The sequence below is a fragment of the Anolis sagrei genome, chromosome 3, assembly GCF_037176765.1.
Source record: "Anolis sagrei isolate rAnoSag1 chromosome 3, rAnoSag1.mat, whole genome shotgun sequence".
Taxonomy (NCBI): domain Eukaryota; kingdom Metazoa; phylum Chordata; class Lepidosauria; order Squamata; family Dactyloidae; genus Anolis; species Anolis sagrei.
Genome location: NC_090023.1, coordinates 43,236,068 through 43,254,725, shown reverse-complemented (window position 1 = coordinate 43,254,725; position 18,658 = coordinate 43,236,068). Strand labels below are relative to the sequence as shown.

The following is an 18,658-nucleotide window of genomic DNA, read 5'->3' as shown; positions in this document are numbered from 1 at the left end:
AATGCTCCTCCACCATCAACCTCACTGGACTGGCCACGTTGCCCGAATCCTCGATCACCGTCTACCAAAGCAGTGACTATACTCCCAACTCAAGAACGGGAAATGTAATGTTGGTGGACAGGAAAAGAGATTTAAAGATGGGCTTTAAAGTCAACCTTAAAAACTGTGGCATAGATACTGAGAACTGGGATGCCCTGACCCTTGAGCGCTCTAGCTGGAGGTCAGCTGTGGCCAGCAGTGCTGCAGAATTTGAAGAGGCATGAATAGAGGGAGAAAGGGAGAAATGTGCCAAGAGGAAGGTGTGTCAAGCCACCTGGAAACAGATATCCTCAATGTGGGAGAACATGCGGATCAATAATAGGGCTCCGCAGCCATGTACAGACCCACCGCCAAGACACTACACTTGGAGGACCACCATCATTGAGCTATGATGGATCACCTAAATAAATGAACCAGCTGTTAGGAATTGTGGGAGTTGGAGTCCAAAACACCTGGAAGGCCGAAGTTTGCCCATGCCTGCTCTAGGCTTTGTAAAACCAGAACTCCCACGGTTCCATGGTATCAAACCATGGCAGTTAAAGTGGAATCAAACACCATTCATTCCAAAGAGATGAACTCTTCTTATTTACCCCTCACAACAGGCAAGAAAAATTCAACTGGGAAATGGTTGGAAAGAGCCACAACAAGGATTCTTCTTTCTCTGAAAGCCCTCAAAACTCCAATCATAGTAAATATAGGCCTTTTTCTTCCTTCTTCAGTGTGAAAAATCCTTAAAACAAAGAGAAGGGGGGAAATCTGTACCTTCATCGCTCAGGAAAGAGGCTAAAATCTGAAGAAACGAAGCCTTCGCTTAGCCAGCTGGTTAAGGCGCTGTCTTTCCTCAGTAAAAATGTGATCCGTGTATATATATGACAAAGGCCAATGTGTTAAAAAAACTGAGTAGAAATAACGGGAAAACTTTCCCACCCCCTTCGCGGGCTCTTTCTTTAGCCCAAAGCGAAAGTTTCACACAAACGACGTCTTCTTAGGGAGGGAGGGAAGGAGGCGCTTCCAAAACAGGCACCAGGGTGGTTTGTCTCAGTGATTCAGACGCGGTTTTCTTTCTGTGTCGCAATGGTTTGCGAAGCGGGAGGGGGAAAGGGTTGTGTGACACGCGAAAGGAAGCCCGGAAAAGGGAGCACGAGGGTGGAAATTCCCCGCTTTGAGTGGCTGGAAAACCCGGGCCGGTTTCGCCTCTGCCTGGAGAGGACTCCTGAAGCCTGCGCCCAGCTGCCCTTCCAGAGGAGATGGGCCTCCAGAGGAGGCTTGGGGGGGGGGGGCTTCTGTTTCTTTTCCTTTTGCATTGACTTTGTTTTCATCCGGTCCTTTTCCCCACAAAGGGACTCAAAGAAGACACAAAACCTTGGCCAACTCCAAGACAGTTTCGTTCTGACAAAAAGGACTGAAACCCTGGTGTTTCAAGTGAACATGAGAACAGACTGCTTCACACAGAAAACAGGTGCTTCCCGAAGACTCTGGGGCCCCTTCCACACAGCTGAATAAAACCCCATATTTTCTGCTCTGAAGTGGAATATAGGACAGTGTGAATATCCCAATTCAAAGCTTGCTTACTTTCTTACTTAGGCAATCCCTCGTAGCCCGAGGATGATGGTCCTCTAATTGTAGTGTCTTGGTGGTGGGTCCATAGGTGGCTGTGGAGCCCTATTCTTGATCCGCATGTTCTCCCACAATGAAGACATCAGTTTCCAGGTGGAAGGTGGTCCCGGTCAGAGTTGGCTTCACGTGCCTTTCTCTTGGGATGTTTCTCTCTTTTGCTCTCGATTCGTGCCTCTTCAAATTCTGCAGCACTGCTGGTCACAGCTGATCTCCAGTTAGAGCGCTCAAGCACCAGGGCTTCCCAGTTATCAGTCTCTATGCCACAGTTTGGCTTTAAGCCCATCTTTACATCTGTGTTCCTGCCCACCAACATTATGTTTCCCGTGCTTCAGTTGGGAGTATACTTACTTAGGCAATCCCTCATTGTCCGAGTAGGATAGTCTTCCAAGATCAGTGTACTGGCAGTGGGTCCGTATGTGACTGTGGAGCCCTATTCTTGTTCTGCACCTTCTCCCGCAGTGAGGGCACTGGTTTCCAGGTGGAAGGTGGTCCTGGTCCCGGTCCTCAAACACTCTCAGCTTAATTTGGAAAAAAGCTGCACTCGCAGAGCTCAGGCAGTGTTGTATTTCAGTGTCAATGCTGACTTTTGTGGAGAGGTGGCTGCCAAGGTAGGAGAAATGATCAACATTTTCTAATGTTACACCATTAAGCTGTATTTCTGGCATTGGAGCATAGTAACTGCTTTGGGAGATGGTGATCGGACATTTGGACAACAGATATTGTGGGATTTCTAGGATTTTCTGACTTGGTATTCTGGGTTATATGGCTGCGTGGAAGAGCCCTGGGTACATCTACTTCAGGCATGGGCCAACTTGGACCCTCCAGGTATTTTGGACTTCCACTCCCACCATTCCTAACAGCCTCGGGCCCTTTCCTTTTCCCCCTCAGCCACTTAAGCTTAATAAAATCACAATTAAACATTAGTTAAAAACATTAAATTATAAACATCAATTTTAAAGTTAAACAAATCCAAGTCCAGAGTCATAATCTGAGGTCTGTCCATTGTCAGTCACATAAGTCATTGCATTCTTATTGCTGCGTCTGCTTATCAAATGCTTGGTCCCACAACCATGATTTAAAGGATAGGAGAGAGGAGGCCAATCTGATTTCATTAGGGAGTGAGTTCCACAGATAATGGGCTACTACTGAGAAGGCCCTGTCTCTAGTCACCACCAGTAGTGCTTGCAAGGGTGGCAGGATCGAGAGCAGGGCCACTTCCAACGATCTTAATCCCTGAGGTGGATCATAAAGGAAGATACGTTCCAACAAGTAGGCTAGGCTGGAACCATATAGGGCTTTATAGGCCAAAGCCTCTACTTTGAATTGTGCTTGGTAGCAAAATGACAACCAGTGGAGCAAACATAAGGGAGGGGGGTATGCTCCCTGTACCCCACTCCGTTGAGCAATCTGGCTGCCGCTCATTGGACTAATTAGGAGCCCCCGGTGGCGCAGTGGGTTAAAGCCCTGTGCTGGCAGGATTGAAGACCGACAGGTCGCAGGTTCGAATCCGGGGAGAGGTGGATGAGCTCCCTCTATCAGCTCCAGCTCCTCATGCAGGGACATGAGAGAAGCCTCCCACAAGGATGATAAAAACATCAAATAATCCAGGCGTCCCCTGGGCAACGTCCTTGCAGACAGCCAATTCTCTCACAAAAGGAGCAACTCCTGACACGACAAAAAAAATTGGACTAATTGAAGCTTCCAAATAATCTTCAAAGTCAACCCCACATAGAGCACATTGCAATAATCTATTTGGGATGTAACAAGAGTGTGGCTGTGTGGAAGGGCTCTGCATAAAACTACAGTCCCCAGGATTATTACACTATGTTCCTGGGTTATAAATGTTATTTCCTAATTGGTTTTATCATAAAAAATATGGGAAAAGGCTTATAAAACAGCAAAAACAAAATGTTTTTGCAGGACATCCTGCACCACATTTTGCTATAGTTTTTCAATGAATATCTCAGGGCCCTTCCACACAGTCATATAACCCAGAATATCAAGGCAGATCATCCTTGGCAATATTTGCTTTTATCTGGGTTATCTGAGTCTACACTGCCATATAATCCAGTTCAATATGGATTTCATGCAGCTGTGTGGAAGGGGCCTCAGAGTCTTAACCAATTCAACAGAGTTTGTGGCTGCCACAAAACCAAGGTTTCTGGAGTATAACAACTTGCAAAGTAAGGACCATACGATTAAACAGGGAATGACACTTTCAAACCAGAAAAAAATCAAATTTTGTTACATAGTGTTATTATTGGGTTGCTGTGAGTTTTCCAGGCTGTAAGGCCAGGTTCCAGAAGCATTATCTCCTAACATTTTGCACACATCTATTGCAGGCATCCTCAGAAGTTGTGAGGTCTGTTGGAAACTAGGCAAGTGAGGTTTATATATCTGTGGAATGCCCGGGTGGAAGCAACTATTGTCTGCTTGAGACAAGTGTGAATGTCACAATTGGCCACCTTGATTAGCATTTAATGGTCTTGCAGCTTCAAAGCCTGGCTGATTGCTGCCTGGGGAGATGCTTTGTTGGGAGGTGTGAGCTGGCCCTCATTTATTCTTGTCTGGAATTCCTCTGTTTTTTTTTTTGTTTTGTTTTTTTTGCATGTGCCTCTTTATTTACTGTACTGATTTTAGAGTTTTTTAATACTGGTAGCCAGATTTTGTTCATTTTCATGGTTTCTCTTTTCTGTTGAAATTTTCCACATGCTTGTGGATTTCAGTGGCTTCTCTGTGTAGTCTGACATGGTAGTTGTTAGAGTGGTCCATCATGTGCTCTGCTATGGCTGACTTCTCTGGCTGAAGTAACCTGTAGTGCCTTTCATGTTCCTTGATTCATGTTTGGGCAATGCTGTGTTTGGCGGTCCCTATGTAGACTTGTCCACAGCTGCATGGTATACGGTAGACTCCTGCAGAGGTGAGAGGATCCCTCTTGTCCTTTGCTGAATGTAGCATTGGTTGAATTTTCTTAGTGGGCCTGTGAATTGTTTGCACGTTGCGTTTCTCCATCTGCTTCCCTATGCGGTCAGTGGTTCCCTTGATGTATGGTAAGAACACTTTTCCTCTGGGTGGAACAAGCCATGAGAGTAAAGACAAATATCCACCCAGAGGAAAAATGTTCTTACTATACATCAAGGGAACCACTGACCGCAAAGGAAGCTGCTTTGAACCCTGGTCTCTAGCATCACAGTCCAATTCTCAAACTCCTAACAGTGCTCTTTGGATGGGGCAGAAAATAAGCCTTTTTAAAAAAAAAAAAAACCAAATTGCAGAACAGCATAAAATTAATGCAGTTTGACACCACATGGCTCAATGCCATCAATCACAGTGGTTGTAGTTTGGTAAGGCACCAGCTCTCTTGGACAGAGAAGGTTCGTACAACTACAACTATTATTCCATAGCATTGAGCCACGGCACTTAAAAAGGTATCACGCTGCATTAATTTTACAGTATAGATGCACCCTTAGAGATTCCTAGAGAGAAGAACTTCTAGTGAACTCTAGGTCCTCCAGTGTGATTCTATAGTCAGCTTTCAGAAGAAGTTGAACATGGAGTCATGCTGGAAGACATAGCAATTCCTAGAAAGGTGTTTCTTGATAAATACTTAGGTTTAAAAAGCATTCTTTTTAATTTGCAGATTTTCACTTTCACAGCACTCTGGTGCCCCAACTTTAGAAAATATGGAAGAATGATTGTTATCAGCTAGATGACCGAGATGAATCCAGAAGTGGACAGGCCCGTTTCCTGTATTACCTGGCCCTGGCTGACTCAGCCCTGTTGCACCTCCACTCTTTGGGACTGGGGAATAATTTTCCTCAACAATCGTGCCATTGCAGTGATCGCCTGGGGTGCAGGGCCCACAGTTAGCGTAGTCATAAAGTCCTGTACGTCACCAGTAAAAGAGTAACAGCACGAAACACCAGTCCTTTCTTAAAAGGTGAACCACTTAAGACACCTCTATGGCTTTGGGGATCTGACTCATTTTTCAGATGGCAGTACAAACACTTATTTCCATCTTTTAGATTCCAATGAAGTTAAAAGGGATGAAGATTCACCCTAGGGACACCTAGGATGTTTATATTTCCAGCTCAATAACTTGAAAAAGATATGGAATGTAGGCTGGTAAGCCCGATTTTAATGAAACTGTCTGTCAGGGGTGCTTTGAATGCGGTTTTCCTGCTTCTTGGCAGGGGGTTGGGCTGGATGGCCCACAATGTCTCTTCCAACTCTATGATTCTATGAAACTAGGGGTGCATCTGCATGTAAAATTCATGCAGTTTGATGCCACTTTACCTACCATGTTTCAATGCTATGGAGTCCTGGGAACTGTAGTTTGGTAAGGCACCAGCACTCATTGGCACAGAAGACTAAAGACCTTTTAAAACTTAAAGGTGGCTTTAAGTGGAAACCTGTCAGCAATTAGTCCTTGTAGCACTTCCCCAAACACCTTATTTTAAAAGAAAAGGGCAACATTTTTTGTTCACATGGTGATAGACAGTGGAGAAGTGGCAAAAGGGTGAAGCCCATAATGTATTTTCAGGAGCCAACATGTCATTGCAATTAAAAAAGACTTTAAGTGGTGTCAATGATAGAATCAACAATTGAAGTTATTCATCCTTATGGTAAAAGATTGGAAGAAGGTTGGCATACCAACATTGTTAGCAAAACAAGTTAGCGTCATCAATAACAACAACCTGCCTTCTTCCTTATCTGGGACTCAAGACAACTGATAAAAGTTAAAAGAAAAGAAATACAGCTAAAAATTCACAAATCACACAAAAGTTTATAATTATATTGTCAAGAGAATTAAGAGCATTTTAAATTTATAGTCATTAAAAATGACAAATATTATGAAGCAGCCCATTATGAAAGGCTCTTTTAACCCTGAGCAATAGGCCCTCAAAGGCTTTCTAAAGCAAAGAAAGTCTTCTGCTGCTTAGCACCAAGGGCACCAGCCCAATCTTTATAGGAAAATGCAGGGCAGTGAATGAAATCTTCATCTGAATTAGATATATACAGAGGTTTCCAGCACCTTACCTCTAAAAGCAGACAGCGCCAAATACCCATAGCATCCAGCACTATTTGTGTGTGCACAGACATCCACGTCAGGACTTACCATGCCAACTCAAAAAGAAGCAGAGAAAGCCCACAGGCTCACACTCTTCTCTCCTGTGCCCGGATTTGCTGAATGGTTTCCAACACTGTGTGCCAGAGGCCAACACAGGAATTCATTCTGGAGCCTCTTTGCCGGGACTTCCCTCTACGCCCAGCCACAGTGCCACCTACGGCAGATGTCATGGGCATGAAGCAAACATGTGTGAACCTCTGCCCTCTCCTGTCTGAGTAAGTGGGAAGATGCCCATGATTGCAACCTATTCTCAGAGATGAGCATTTTGAAACCTTCCCTGAAGCCAGGAAGTGCTGTGTGGGTGAAGCCTTCCTATACTCCGAAGACTGATTATATAATTCTATCAGCAAAGCACGTTCATGCAGAACTCAACTGTCCTCGGGCACTTTAAGCTCCTTTCCCCCAGCAGCAGAAACATTTCATTACATCCTGATCCTCTGCAAAGTTGGGTGTGCCTGAGCCCATTGAAATGAATGGGCCTAGGCATGTTGCATATGATTAAACTGTTTATTACTTTTGGTGGTGTGGGGGATATTTTGGCTGCAGTCCTCTGCACATCTCTTTGGCACTAAGTCTCAGACTCATTAGCATTTACTTCCAAAGAAATTTGCATCCATGTATGTGTGCCTTCAGGTTGCCTACTAACATATGGTGATCCCATAAATTTCATAGGGTTTTCTTGGGCATGGAATAAGTGGTTTTCCATTGCCTTCCTATGAAATATAGCCTACAGGACTTGGTATTCTTTGGCAGCCTCCCCATCCAAGTAGTAAACTAGTCTGCATTAGTCCCCATTAGCTTCCAGAATCAGATGGGATGTGCTGCCTTACAAGTATAAATAACATCAGCCTGTAAATCTCCAAGCCAAAAGGTAACATTTCCCCAAGAAGAATCCAAGTGCATTAAGTACATGATATGCAAATTTTGAAATATGGGCACAAGAAATTAGATATATCTATATCTCATGAGGCATGTATAATAACAGTGAAGAATGTGTTTCTGAACTGCAAATCACAATACTTCAGATAAATTTTATTTATGTATTGAATTTATATCCTGCCTTTCTCCCAACATGGGAACACAACCACACATTTCAGTTAAAACTAAATACTATAGATAGTACAAATGTGTGTGTGTTTTTTAAAAAAAAAATTAAAATATTTTAATGGCCATTAGAGTTATAATAATGACAACAAAAATACAAAATAAATACAAAACAGTCCCATTAAAGAGTCTTCTTTCTGGCTGGGGTCCTTCCACTCGGGGTGAAATGTATCATGAATTGGCATTTAATGTATTGCTGAAGGCTTTAATGGCCAGAATCACTGGGTTGCTGTAAGTTTTTCAAGCTGTATGGCCATGTTCCAGAAGCATTCACTGTTACTATTTAAAATGGCAGTTTGTGTCACATTTTGAAGCCTGACTTTAGGTGGAAATCCCACCTTTTTGCCTGGGGAATGGCCTTCACACCACCTGTGTTGATGCACAATTGGCACAGGTGGGCAGGAGTATTGGCTCCCTCCCCTCTCTGCACCCCATTTCACCCCAAAAATAAAATAAAAGGCCTCCTTACTGAAGCAAGAAGCTTGTCTCTGTTCAGTCGTGCTACTGAATGACATCAGAGAGCCTTGGAGAGAGAAATTCCCCTTCCTTTCTCCAAGACTACCTAGCGTCATTTATCAATGCCGCGGAGCAAAGATATGCTTCATGCCTCAGAAAAGGGGCCTTTTATTTTATTTTGGGGGCCAATTTTTTTTGGGAGGGGGGTGGCACTGCCATCCCATCTTCCTTAGCTGGCTGAGCCCAGAAAGTGTGGGATGGGATGGCTGCGAGGATGCTTCCTGGGATCCCAGGAGCAGTTCCCACGGAAACCGGGAAGATTCGGACCTTTATAGATAATTTTTAAACCCAAAATAAACCTGGATGAACAGAATACCCCAGGGATAATGTGAGTGCTATCCCACATTATGTGGTTGTGTAGATGGAGCCTAAGGTTGTCAACACTCAGAAGCCTCTCCTGTTTTCCCCAAATGTAAGACAGGGTCTTATATTTGTTTTTGCTCCAAAATATGTGTTAGGGCTTATGTATAGCTGTCTGGACACTATTTCAATTGACTTTTAAAATAGTGGAAGTAACTAGGGCTTATTTTTGAAGTAGGGCTTTTATTTTGAGCAACCTCAAAAAATCCTTTAAAAAATCATGCTAGGGAGGTCTTATTTTCGGGGAAACAGGGTAAATAAACAGTCTTCATCTGCATGTAAAAACAGAGCAGAGAGGGGACTAAGGATAGCCTGTGAACAGCCAAAAAGGTCTGTCCACATGCCATGGCTGGAACTGAGAGGACACCCCCCCCCCCCATTTTAAAACTTGGTCAGGCTCATATTAGGAGACATACACTTTCATTTGGCTAGGGGATAGACTATCTCCTATTGGGAATATGCAGATGAAGGCTGCAGTGCTTACCTAGCCCATCACTGAATGATCAAAACAAGATTCTTTTGTTGTATGTGTTTACTCCAAAAAGTCTAAAGAAGCCTAAGGAAATAAATGCAACAGGTTTTCTAGTATTAAATAAGCCAGGAAAGCTATTATCATTTGTTACCTGACACCTTTGGATTAAACAAATTAACATGGAATAATTATGGTAATTTTTCACTTTACATCTTGTAATCATGTTCACACATTCATGAGGGGGAAATAAGCATGGGAGAGGCCGTCAGTTGGCATATTATCTCCCCACTTGATTCTCCTTATTGGTAAGGAAATAATGTTCCATGTTCAAGAATGTATAAAAGTAATATCTCTTTTTCTCCCTACCTCCCCTTATTCAAGTCCCTGCCTTGCATTATATACAATTAATATGTCAGGAGCCACAGTTACTTGGTATAGTTCATACTGTATTGCCATAAGGTTTCATAGTCTATAGAGCTTCTAGAACATAGAAGAGAAGAACACTTTATTTTTCTACCCCGCCTCCATCTCCCTGAAGGGACTTGGAGCGGCTTACATGGGGCCAAGCCCAGGGCAAAATACAATTAAAAACAGTACAATAACAAGTTAAAATAGTATAAAACAGCATAAACAGTAATAAACAAACATCAAGGCAACAGCAGTCTAATTTTTGGAGGAGGGGGGAAGAGGGAACTCTACGAACTGATTAAAAGATAGGATGGTTCAAAGGTGGATAGAAACACCTAATTGCATAGGAAATAGCATGGAAATAGCAATTTAACAGGATCAATTCAGCTTAACTTGAAAATATATATAGTAATATAATATAGGAATTCGGGTCATGATACAAAGGGGTCATCAGTCAAATGCACAACGAAACATCCATGTCTTTAATTCTTTATGGAATGTGGATAGGGAGAGTGCCAGCCTAATGTCCCTGGGGAGTGAGTTCCAGAGACGAGGGGCCACCACCGAGAATGCCCTCTCTCTCATCCCCACCAGCCCACCTGAGACGGGGGTGGGAGAGAGAGAAGAGCATCCCCGGAAGATCTTAAGGACCATGTGGGTTTGTAGGGGAGGATGCGGTCATGAAGTTAGGCACATCCCGAAGCGTTTAGAGCTTTATAGTTAATAACCTGCACCTTGTATTGGGACTGGAAACTTATCGGCAGCCAATGGAGCTGTTTAAACAGGGGTTGACCACTCCCTGTAACTTGCTCCAGTTAACAATCTGGTCGCCGACCTTTGCACCAGCTGTAGTTTCTGAACTGTCTTCAAGGGCAGCCCTACGTAGAGTGCATTACAGTAGTCCAAACTTGAGGTAACTAAGGCATGGACTACCATGGTCAAGTCAGACATCTCAAGGTACAGTCGCAATTTGCGCACAAGTCTTAACTGTGCAAAGGCCCTCCCGGCCACTGCCAACACCTGAGCATCAAGTGTCAGCGCTGAGTCCAGGAGAACCCCCAAACTGCAGACCTGTGTCTTCAGGGGGAGTGTAACCCCGTCAAAGACAGGTTGCCACCCTATACCCCATTCAGCCGAAGGACTGACCTGGAGGACCTCTGTCTTGTCAGAAAATCAGGCCAGAGAAGTTCTCTGCCTGAAAACCTAAGAGTTACTGCTTGTCAGAATCAGTAGTAATGAATTGTATAACATGGTGGTCTAATAATGTGACTCAACATATGGTATTTTAATGTGCTAAGTTTTCTCCAGAGATGGAGAAGATACGAGGCATTCAATTCATCTAGAACTATAACTCTTACAACCCTCTCTATTGGCCTGGCTACATATTTTGGGGGCTATGCATTCCTGCCACTGATTTAATTGATATGATGGTTTCCTCATTTCAACATAAGATATTCCCAAGGCAAGTATTCACAGAACTGCTGCCTTTGAAATGTTTCTATACGCTACTAAACACAAGACTATATAGCAAAATATCAAAAAGTCTTTGGGATAGTACTGTCTGAAGATCTAGTTCAGAAATAATACACTCAAGGTAATAAAAATATCATCATGACAAAATTAGGAATTAGGATTGTATCTCTAGAAAACAGTTTAGGGTATTATTTGCTTTAGTGCTTACTTTTCCTTTAGTAATGGAACAATCTTCAGCTTTTCCTGGTGAAGAGAATGAATTAAGTAGGACTGAATATCTTACAATGCAGACAAAGGCACCTTTATCTGCAGTTGCAAAACCTGGCAACAGTGGAAGCAAAACAGCTAATCTGTGTCTGTTTGAGTGAAGGAATTACCAACATTTGCTTTGTAACTGATTTTTCAAGGACCTTCATGCTTCAGTTCTGTCAATTGCAGTGTTAAAAACGTCCTGTGCTTACCATTTCATCTGCCCAAAAGCAAACTAAAGCTAATGATACAATAATAGCTGGGGGGGGGGGGGAGGAATGTAGAAACAGAAAAAGCAGGGAGGTGACAAGTTAAGTCTACGCTAAAGCTGATCCTTGGAGACAGAGAGTATGTGAGAGAACATAATATATGATTCATGTTGATGAAGACATTTAAAAGTGAGAGAGATGAGTAGACTAGGGAGAGATGTTTGACTTATTTCAGATGTGCAAAACATTTTATTTGGCACTACAAGCTATTTCACATGCCCATTGGACAGAAAAGGGGTAAATTGGAACATTTAGATCATCCATAAGTGATTAAGAATAATTGCCTGGTGTTTCAATAGGACCTTTAAAAAACAAGTCATTAACTATCTGCTTCTGTTTCATTTTTTCTCCTGGAAAAAAATGAATCTGTAGACCAAGCTGATGGTTCAATTTAGATCTTTGTATTTCCCAATCAAATTTGGTATCTCTTAAATAACTGAGTAACAGACAAAGCCACAACTTGAAAATGAAAAAATATAGATAATGCAGGACATTAGCAAAAGCTCTTTCCCATACGCTGGCAACCCAGCCCTCTGACAATTGCACTTTCCCTCGACTTCCCTAAGGAGTCATTGCACTTACTCTGAGCCCGAACCCATGTGGTGGGGCAGTGAAAGGCCTCCCCTGCATACCCTAAAATTTAGACAGGCTCTTAATGGGAGAATATAGTAACCATTTACCTACCTGCAATATCATGCTAGATGCTTATTTGAGAACTGAAAGAATGCCAAACTGTCCTCAATTTCTAGAAAAGCTGATATTAAACGTATATTTTTTATGAGGGAAAAAATAGCAAGGCAGGTCAACAAGAAATTTGCATTGATGAAACAGATAAATAAGCATGTTTCTCTCCTTACCCCAAACACTGTCTCTTCCTTCAGTTTTCAGCTCTGGTAGACTTTATTTTGTTAAACATAACTACCCAATCTACTTATGTATAAGTCTAGACATTTTAGTCAAAAAATCATCTCAAATCCCTTGGGTTTTCTTATCCAAGGGTCAATGTGAGTACTTGTACCCTAATTTGATTTTTTAAAGTAACCATCACTTCTCTAAGTAGCAAAAGGCAAGAGCTGAGTCAATGCTAGGCAAAGCTAAGAAGTCTCAAACTCCCTCTACTCTTTACTCCACAGTGCAACTTCTGGCCTTTTTGAATGTCTGGGTAGGAAAATTGCAGTGTTAGCCAGGGGCGGCTGGCATGGATGCATTCCCCTCTCTGCAAAATGACCCTCAACCTATCCACAAGTCATTTCAAAATCCATAATTATGGCTCCAAAACCTGCCCTCGAATTTTACATGAGGATGACTTATACACTAGTATGTTGGGGAACAAACAAGGGCTATACAACATAATAAATTAAATCAAGACTAAGTTAGTTTAACCATTTTATCATGTCTCGGTATAAAAAAATAAACTTTTAGCGCCTTTAATAATAAACTTTTATTGAGTACAGCCCAATTCTTCAACTGCAAGTTATACTGATTTGAATGGGAAAGGATAGCCTTGGTTTTGGTGGAAGTGAAGTTCAGATGCCTTCGTCTGAATCCAACCCAATGTGTTGTGTTGGATTCAGAAAACTCCCAATAGGAGTTTCCTATAATTTGCTTTCAGGGAAGTACCTTTATTTATTTATTTTTGTATTTATATACTGCCTTTCTCACCCCGATCCAAGGTGATTTACAACATACTAACACCCTGAGTTCCCTTTGGGGTTGGGAAGGGCAGTATATGAATACCGCAAAGAAATAAATAATACAGTACCCAAAGAAATCATTATTTAATTACTACATATAACTATGAACTTAAAACCATTAAAACCATTAAACATAAGACATACATAAATATTAAAAATTCAGACAAAGCATAAAAACATCTTTGTATAACATTAAAATCCCATGATCCATTGCTTGTGGTTCCCTCCAACACTTCACAAACAAAAACCAGGTCATATGTCACAAAGCAACATCAAAGTGTGGTCAAGATGGCAAAAGTTGTTAACATGGAAGAACGCACAAGCAAGGAAAGGCTGCAGCAGTTTGCGTTCCTTGTAGCCTACTTGAATAGACAAAACTACACCCCACCTTTTCTTCCTCTTTCACAACTGAGTTTGTGTGTGCAAACTACTTTTACACATTGAAACCACTTGCATTAACTGAAATAAGTTAAAAATAAAGTGGGAAGGTGAGAGGCAGAGACAAATATTTTAAGAGCAGCTGAAACAGTGAGGTGGCATCAGAAAAACTGGGCCTGTTCTAGACAAATCAGCAATTGGAAGATATGAAATAAGGCTTTCTGGGGGAATACCTTTAGGATTAATAAGCATTCTGTGAAATAAATTTCAAGGGGCTAGAATTCTTTTCGCAAAATGTTTGAATATATACATATGGATGTAAAGTGGGAATACAGACGCTAGATTTATGTTGAATTTATAACAGCAGCACAAATTCTCCAGTTTTTTTAAAAAAAATTCTAGGCAGTTTCTTTCAGCAGAAATTTATGTTTTGGTTATTAAACTAATGCCAGTTGTACCACCCCAGGCTGAATATTTTTTTTAACATTGCCATATTGCGGTCATAAATATAACAAAACAATATATATTGCCAACTCACACCAAAAAAAGAGAGCATGAAGCAAGAAAGACTAACATGAAAATCTACAATACCATCTAGTGGCAACTGAAAGATAGTACAGTGTTTTTACAGCAGAATTTACTGAAAGCCCTTTCTACCATTTTATTGTTCTTGTTAAATGCCTTCCAATACTTTAGCAACTTCAACTTATGACAACCCTGTCATAGATTTTTCTAAGCAAGATGTATTCAAAGTTGGTTTTCAATTGATAGTATAAAGTGGCCAGTATAGATGGCCAGACTGATGCTTGGCCTGATAATAGAGTTGTGTATGGAATTCATTTATTTTGTTTCTTTTGGTACCTTCACTGCTTCACGAGCTCATAACAGTGAGGGCCCTCTTGGTACAAAAAACCCCACTCAACGTGAAACCTCCAGCAAACAAAAAGAAAACCCTAATTCCCTGAAAACTACTCTCCTCTTCCAGGAGCTCATCTCTCTTCCTGACCTGGAAGTGGGAAGCTTCTGTAAAATGCCTTGGGGAGAATTCACCATGATTTATAGGAGTTGTAGGTACTGGGATTTATAGTTCACCTTCAATCAATGAGCACTCTGAACTCCACCAATGATGCAATTGGACCAAACTAGCCACACAGAGCCTCCATTACCACCAAAAAAATACTGGAGGTCTTTGGGGAAAATTCACCTTGATTGGGGGGAGTTGTAGTTAACCTAGATCCAGCGAGCACTGGGAATCCAAACACCAATGGATCTGGACCAAACTAGGCACACAAAGCTGATATGTTGACATTTGGTTACTGGAGGGTGGTTTTTGTATTTTGGGGGGGGGGGCTGACCTTCCTTTCTGGGAGTTGTAGTTCACACACAACTAGAGAAACTGACCTCCAGCGATGATGGACCTGGTACAAAACTTGGCACACAGAACTCCCACGACTAACTCAACCTACTGGAGGGGTTTGAGGGGACTGACTCACCATAGTGGAAGTTGTAGTTTACCCTACAGCCAGAGAGCACACTGAACCCCACCAATGATACATCTAGAGCAAACTTGCGCAACATAACAAACTTCAAGTACTGATGGAGATTGGGATTAACCTGGCACGATATCAGTTGTACTTAATCCACAACCTCATGCATTTTGTACAATTTAAAAATTGACTTTTTCAAATAACCTGGCAATGCCAGGTACCCAAGATAGAATGTAAATGAAGTTTGCAGTATAGCAATGCCTTAAATCTTTGATGCTCTGCTGTTAAGGGAAAGTGCAAAGTATGTAACCATGTGGAGACTTCTAGAAGCATCTCCCTTTTCAAAAGTGGCACAAAAGATATATATCATGTTTGTTTTTATGTACATTTTTTATCACAACACATTGTTATATTTGAGGTTGCATTGTGCATAGGTGTACAATCAGATTTATTTAAAATGGAATTTCTCATGCATATGATATTACAAAGCAGAAAGAAGGCAGGGATCAGCTTTCAATTTTGGACATGGAAAAATGGAGTAAGAAATTGAATGGCAAATGTAACTTAAATCAGTATGATTGTTCAAGTGTTTTGGTAACACAATGTAACCAGATTAGCGTTCAAGCATATGCAGGGCCAATAGAGAAACAATAACTTAATTGCTTTACAAATGTGTTTGTCACACATGGTTCCTCTGTTACTGGAAACACTCTCAGCAGCTGAACAAACTTGAAAATCAAAGTAATTGCTTGGGATTGTAAGTGAGCACGGGCAATGCTTATGACCTCTTTAAAGTAGCAAGCATTTAGCAGACTTGTCTATGAACACAGTGAAATCATGATGAAGCTGAAGGATTAGTAGCATTGAAAATAGGGCCTTAAAATCCATGTTTGTAGCTGAATCTTAATTATATTGAATACTCACAGGCACCAGAGTGCTGACTGTTGGAAAAGGTAGGGTAAAGATGGTTTGGAGCATCTGGAAGATTTCACTGAAGGTACCACTTATTAGTAAATAAATCCCCGGTGTATTATTGAGGATATGAGTTAAAGAACTGGAGAGAGGGAGAGAGAAATCAGCAGTATCAATGGCAGGGATAGGAGCCCCTGGTGGCAGAGTGGGTTAAACCCGTGCCAGCAGGACTGAAGACCAACAGGTTGCAGGTTCGAATCCAGGGAGAGCGAGGATGAGCTCCCTCTATCAGCTCCAGCTCCTCATGTGGGGACATGAGAGAAGCTTCCCCCAAGGATGATAAAACATCAAAACATCTGGGCGTCCCGTGGGCAATGTCCTTGCGGAGAGCCAATTCTCTGACACCAGAAGCAACTTGGAGTTTCTCAAGTCGCTCCTGACGCGACAAAAAAAAAAAAAAAAAAAGGCAGGGATTCCCACTGTGATATAGAACTTCCTTCAAGTGTCCTTCAAGTGTAACATTTAATTTTGTTTTGGTTTTTAAAGATGTAAAAAATGGTGTGCACACAGCTCAATGCACATGAGCGCCAAATTTAGCTTGGAAACAAAGGGAGCAATTAATGGTGCTGTAAAGTGTAGTGGATTATAAACTGGGATTCCAAAACACACTTAACCATGTTTGTTCTGATTTACAAGATGAATAGTTGAAGCAGAGTGGGCAAAGTATAACTAGGAGTCTTGATGTTTATTTTAAAAAGGCTTTTGACCCTAAATGCCCTGTAGGAAACATGGAAGCAATTTTACCACATTTACCCCTCTCCCTGGCCATTTTCAGGCCAGGAGAGGCTATTAAAAAGAGAGTAACCTATAATAATAATAATAATAATAATAATAATAATAATAATAATGATAATAATAATAATAATAATAATAGGCTTCTCTCATTTTTAACATCATTATCATCATCATTATTCCCCAATGGGTGCCACCTTGTGATGGTGGGGGGGCTTAACTGCTCCAAGGATGCTGAGAGCTGTGTTGGCAGTAGTGTAACTACCAGCAGGTCCAACCAAGTCAGAGAGGTCTCAGCTGGGGAGTGGAACGAAGAGCACCTAACCCAGTGGTTCTCAACTTGGGGTCCCCAGATGTTTTTGGCCTTCAACTCCCAGAAATCCCAACAGCTGTTAAACTGGCTGGGATTTCTGGGAGTTGTAGGCCAAAAACATCTGGGGACCCCAGGTTGGGAAACACTGACCTAACCCATTAGCACTATGGAGAAACAAACCAAAATGAAGTCTATACTGGCTCAGTCGTCGCCCAGGATAAAAAGGACTGCTCTGGGCCTGCCTGCATGTCTTGCCACACACACACACTCAGAGTGTAGCGGGGCATGCAGGCAGGCAGGCCCAGAGTGTAGGCACTGGCAGGCATGAGCACTTTACGAGCCTGTCTGCATGCCAAGGAGAGTGTGTGTGTGGCGAGGCATGCAGGTAGGCCTGGAAAGCGCATGTGCCTGCCAGTACCTACAGCCGAGGACCTCTTACTCTAAGAGCAGAAACAGCAGGTGCCAGGTAAGAACGCATGCCAGGAAGGGGAGCCAGTGAGTGGGAAACCCCTCCAATAATGGTCAGATTTTCGGGTCCCAAAACAAAAGAACCAAGAGCAACAATCCCAATTTTGGGAGGCTTACAAAAAAGGAATCGGGGTCCCCAAAGAAAGCAGGGACAAGAAATGGGACAAGGTTTCCCCCAAATGCCCATGCCTACTAAACATTAGGAAGAACTGTTAGGCAGTGGAAATTGCTGCCTGGGAATGTGGTGGAGTCTCCTCTGGCAATCTGTTGGAGGTGATGTTTGTGTGTTCATACATGGCAGAGAGATGGGATGGATGTCCCTTATGGTCTCTTCCATATGAGATTCATGGATTAGTTGGCTCCTGCTAGTATTGTATTGTCGAAGACTTTCATGGCTGCAATCACTGGGTTGTTGTAGGTTTTTCAGGCTATATGGCCATGTTCTAGAAGCATTCTCTCCTGACATTTCACCTGCATCTATGGCAAGCATCCTCAGAGGTGAGATGCAGGCTAAACGTCAGGAGAGAATGTTTCTAGAACATGGCCATATAGCCCGAAAAACCTACAACAATCCTGCTAGTATTGCTTGAGTGCAGGGCTGAATTTGTGCATTACCCTGCTTCGAGATCTGGAGGGCAAGTAGCAAGCAGTCCCTGCTATCCTTTCATTAAAAGTGCAGATGGGACAGGGCTGAATTCTCAGGTCAGAAGATTATCCACCTATCTAGCCACCTTGCATGATAAGCCAAGCTATAAACCTACATACTTCTAAAGGGGAGGCACACAATTTTGTGGTTTTAAAGAGTTGCATTACAACATTGCTACAAAACGTACACATGGAACATTATTGTAGGTAAAGAAATACTTTAATCACAAATAAATAAAGTTTTAAATAAATAGAAGTATCAAGCTAAAAAAAAAAAATCAAAATCCAACATTTTGTTCATGTGTCCTCAGCAGTAAAATGTTCTGAGCCT

General features: G+C 42.1%; 1 protein-coding gene across 1 annotated transcript in view; it reads right to left on the bottom strand.

The window, feature by feature from the left end:
* Nucleotides 1-6,875, bottom strand: part of NFKBIZ (NFKB inhibitor zeta) — a 38,698-nt gene extending 31,823 nt beyond the window's left edge. The window contains exon 1 of the mRNA XM_060770686.2: nt 6,776-6,875. The gene's annotated coding sequence lies outside the window, so the exon portion shown is untranslated. The remainder of the gene's footprint in view (nt 1-6,775) is intronic.
* Nucleotides 6,876-18,658: the final 11,783 nt, after the last annotated feature.